Source organism: Gossypium arboreum, chromosome 11 (assembly GCF_025698485.1).
Source record: "Gossypium arboreum isolate Shixiya-1 chromosome 11, ASM2569848v2, whole genome shotgun sequence".
Taxonomy (NCBI): domain Eukaryota; kingdom Viridiplantae; phylum Streptophyta; class Magnoliopsida; order Malvales; family Malvaceae; genus Gossypium; species Gossypium arboreum.
The window spans coordinates 123,573,879-123,578,543 of record NC_069080.1 but is presented as its reverse complement, the minus strand read 5'-3'; the positions used below and the strand labels follow the sequence as shown (position 1 = coordinate 123,578,543).

The 4,665-nt window shown below is 30.1% G+C and overlaps 1 long non-coding RNA gene across 1 annotated transcript; it reads left to right on the top strand.

The window, feature by feature from the left end:
• Positions 1–2,590: 2,590 nt before the first annotated feature.
• Positions 2,591–3,244, top strand: LOC128283476 (uncharacterized). The gene is made up of 2 exons (XR_008273832.1): positions 2,591–2,869; positions 2,949–3,244. It is a non-coding gene; the product is annotated as an uncharacterized LOC128283476 (long non-coding RNA).
• Positions 3,245–4,665: the final 1,421 nt, after the last annotated feature.

The window sequence follows — 4,665 nt, the reverse complement described above, 5'->3', positions numbered from 1 at the left end:
TTGATAAATTCTTATGTTCTGGCTTTTGAAAATAAGGCTTTTGGTAAACAAATTTGATGATACATTTGTTCTTTAAATTAATGTTTTTGAACTGTCAAAATACCAAGTTAAGTTTGAGTTCGAACGGCTTTAAGTAAGCTAAACGATCATGAAGTTTATAATTTCAAAATACTGAAATTTCAACTTTTAATTGTTTTTGAAAATATTTTGATATGAATACATATTATTTGGTTGGAAAATACATTAAATTGATTTTTTTGAAAATTTTAAAATTACAAATAAATTGACAAGTTTTGTAAATGTTGAGGGTTAAATTTATTAATTTGTTTTAGAATTTGAACTAAAATGACAAATTTTGTAAACATTGAAAATTAAATTTGTTAAATTTTTTTATATTTAAGATCAAATTGATAGAACGTGATAAATATTGGAGGGCTAAATTTGTTATTAGGCTAATAAAAAAGCCAATGTCAGTTTTCAGCCACTTATCTAATGGCAACTAATAGGAGAATAACTATAATATTTAATATCTAATAGCAAATAATGGGAGAGCGATTAAAATAGTTAATTTCAAAAGTTCTAATAGCTAAATAATAATAATAATTGAGTGACCAAAATAGAACAAAAACATAATTTAATGATTATTTTGTAATTTACCCAAAATTTTAATTTTCTATTAAGCTTTTATGTAAAACCAAAGTAACAAAATAAATAAACATTAAAGAATAAATTTATTATTATGTAAATATTTTAATTACAACAGAAATCACTCTGTGGGAAAAAAAGATATATATAATTATGTCACATACTTTAAATTATAGACTGAACCAGTAAAATGACCACATCTTCAATTGACGCACCCATCATCAGCAAAGGCTATATTCATATCTTCTTCAAGTTCTGCACAACTTTGATTACTATGCTGCTCTTGGTCATTCACTATTCGAACCCCACATTTCTTCACCTCAACATGGGATTTGAATGAGCTGCCTATATTGTTCACCTAAATCAAAGCCACTATAATCGTCAGGTCGGAGACTTCTACCTTGACAAACAGATCCATCACAACTGGTTGTCTAGAATTTGTACGACGGATAACAGCAGTGGCGGAGTTAGGGGGGTTGGCAGGATCACAGCCCCCTAAAATAGAAAATTTTTCATTTAGACCTTTTATAAATTATAAAATTTTAAATTCGTAATAATAAAATTGTACTTTGGTCCACAAAAAATAATAAAAATTTGATTTAATTTCTTAAAATTATAAAGATATAGACTATTAAAATGATGAAATTGGATTTTCACTATTGTAAAAATATATAATTTAATTCTACCCCTAAAAAAATTTTCTAACTCTGCCGCTGGATAACAGTTTGACACACAATATCTTCATCCCCCGAAGCATCATCATTGACAAATGTTATGATAATATTAGTATCTTTAGTATTTATTGTGTTATAATTCTAGAGATCAATTAAGAGATTAATTAGTGTAAAGTTTGGTTTCTTTCCTTCTTTTTATATCTAAGTGCTAGTATAAATATGCTATGTAACATAATGTATATACACAATAAATCTTCCCACTATCCATTCTCCTCCAGTGGTTCTGTCCACTATCTGATTTGACTTTGGTTTCCTTTTTAATTATTTTTCTTCATCGCTATGGATCCTCTCACCAAATTCGTCTTCTCGATGCTTTCCATTTCTCCTACTAATACTACTGTCAAACTCTAGGGTAGTAGTAATTATGTTTCTTGGGCTGCTTCTGCCGAATTGTTGTTTATGGAGCAAGGCTATAAATACCATCTTGAACAGGAAGTTAATATTGTCAATGAAAGAGTAAAGATTCTTGGGCTAAGCTTGATGCCCAATTATGCAGTTTGTTGTGGCATTCGCTCGAGCCAAAGTTACTTTTTTTCAATCTTGCAAAACTTCTTGCAAAGTTTGGACTAAGGCCAAAAACCTATATACTAATGATATTCAACACATCAACAACAAAATCAGGTTGAATATGACTAGTTAGTAGGGTCAGGTTGACTCTTTGAAGGATGAATTCAGTGTTCTTATGCCTCTTATTGAGAATGTTGCGGATCAAGAAAAGCAGAAAGATAAATTCTTTATGGTTCTCTCGTTGATTGGGTCGTGAACAGACGGAGCTTTGGTGAGAGATCATATTATTACCAACCCAATCATTCTTACTCTTGATGAGGTGAATGCTCAACTACTTCATATCTCTTCAAATCAGGTTCAATTAGAGGCGAAATCTTCTATATTAATAGCTTAGAGAACTCACTCACAAGTTGATAATAAAAATGGATGAGAACAAGGTTCTAGCCCTCATTGCACTTACCATGACTAAAGTGGTCACATACATGACACATCTTGGGCTTTACACGGAAAACCTTCTGGCAACAATTGGTCGACTACAAATGCAGCCACTACAAGAATTTAAGCTTTTAGCAACGTTTTTAGTGGCATTTGAACCGAAAAAGCCGTAAATGTTATACATTAGCAGCGCTAATAGAAAAACGCCACAAAAGGTAGAGAAATAGCGGTGTTTTTTCATAAACGCTACTAAAGATAAAACAATGGCGGCATTTTTCATAAACGCTGCTAAAGGTAAAGCAATAGCGGTGTTTATGAGAAAAACGCCACAAATATCCTTTTATTTTTAAGGAAATGACGTCGTTTTTGATAGCCTTAGTTTCATCCCTAAATCAGTTTCCCGAAACCCCTTATTTTTTTCCCAAATCCCTTAGTTTTTCCCCAAATCAAATTCCCCAAATCCCTTGGATTTTCCCCGAATGTCTACTGCATTGCCGTCGACAGTCCTCTGCCGCATCGCTGTCGACCGTCCTCTATTGCATCGTCATGTAAGTTTTTATGTTTTTTATTTTATTTGTTTGTTAATTTATTTTCTCATCTTTCAAATCCTAACCCACATCAACGTAGAAACACCTCTTCTATATAAACATTTCACCAGAAGCAGCAACCCAGAAAAGAGAGAGAGAGACAGGCAAGACAAACAACTCTACAAGGAGAAAAAAAAAAAAGAAAGAAGATAAAACAGTAATTTGGTAATTTTTCATTTCATTCTATATTTTTTATATCTATTTTTTTTTTAAATTCGGATAATATTCTTAATTTGGTTGAATTTTACTAGTCGGGACTATAATTTTTTAGGGTTTTTTTTGGGTTCTTTTTTGAAGTATAATTGATTATGAGAAGCTGAAATCTCTTTGTTCTTTTATTATTTTGTTGATTTCTTTTTATAGAATTTCAATCATGCTCTTATCTTTGCACTCTTTTTTTTTCTTTTCCTTTCTTCTGTCTTTTTAGAATTGAAATCTTTTAATCTGTTCATGCATTGGTATATGACTGTTAGATATTGAGGAACGAATTTTACAGTAAATTGTCAATAGGAAGAGTTTAGTTTCTGTTTGTTTTATTCAATCAACTGAAAAGTTTATTGGTAGGAATGAAATTTTTGGTAATTAGCAAAATAAATGCATACCTGCCAATTTGTGCATGGTTTCTGTCATTCTTTTTGTAGAAGAACACAATATATATATTGGCCATGGTTTCTGTTTTTGACAGAAAAGTGTTGAAGTTTAGGACCATACATGTACTATTAGAAGTTAGCCCTTTAAAAAGAGAGATTATATACATATACAACATGAATTAGTGTAAAAAGAATAAAATGGTTGAAGTTGAGCAGGTGTAGACAATATTTCATTCTTTATTCATCTGTCTTTCTTGCTCTTTGCTACCCTTCTATTTTTTATTATATACATATACAACATGATATTTCTGCCATGGCCTTATAGTTCAATAGTGATTTGATAACCTTTTTTAGTTTTTTATTTAATTTTTACAGTTGTATTCATTTAAGAATTGTTCATATTTTAGAGCCGTGAATTGAGTATGAAATCATTGTTTATAGGTTAAAATTTTGTTATTAATTGTGTCTAAGTTGTAAATTTAGTTCTTATATTTTAATTTTATTAATTTTATTTATTACTCTTTTGAATTGGTTAATTTTAGTTCGTGTAGCAGATAAGTTTTAAACTTTCAAATTGGTTAAATTCTATTGATTCTTTTCTAAGTTTACTAAAAGTGAAATTCTTATATGACTCTTATTCTGACTGTTGAATATCATGTGCTTTGATCTTGAGGTACACTATCTATCGAAAGAATTTGTAAAAAAGTCGATTGCTGAAACACAGGTAGACAATTCTTGCTGCAGCATTTTTTTTACTGTAGTGTGAAAGTAGTAGGAACTAAATCCCACTGTCATTAATATATATTTTGTCATATACTTTGAAGTCGCAACAAGCTATTGAATTTACAAGAGATCTTGCATCTCGTTCACTTCAAATTATAGCGGATTAGTGTAGGGTTATCATCCGAGATTAAACAAAACATTTTACCTTAATGAACACATAAATAATTCTTCTAATTATGACATTTTTCTCGAGTTGAAAGAAAAGGATCTAGATATCGAGTACAATAAAAATGAATTCAGCTAGCTACGTTGACAATCTACTGCTTCCTTTCAATAAAAATAGAAAGATGATTTCTGAAGTTTCTTTCTGAAATGATTCTAACTATTTATTGGATTACTGTAGATAACATGCAACTTCAATTCAAATGCAGGAATTATGGTCAT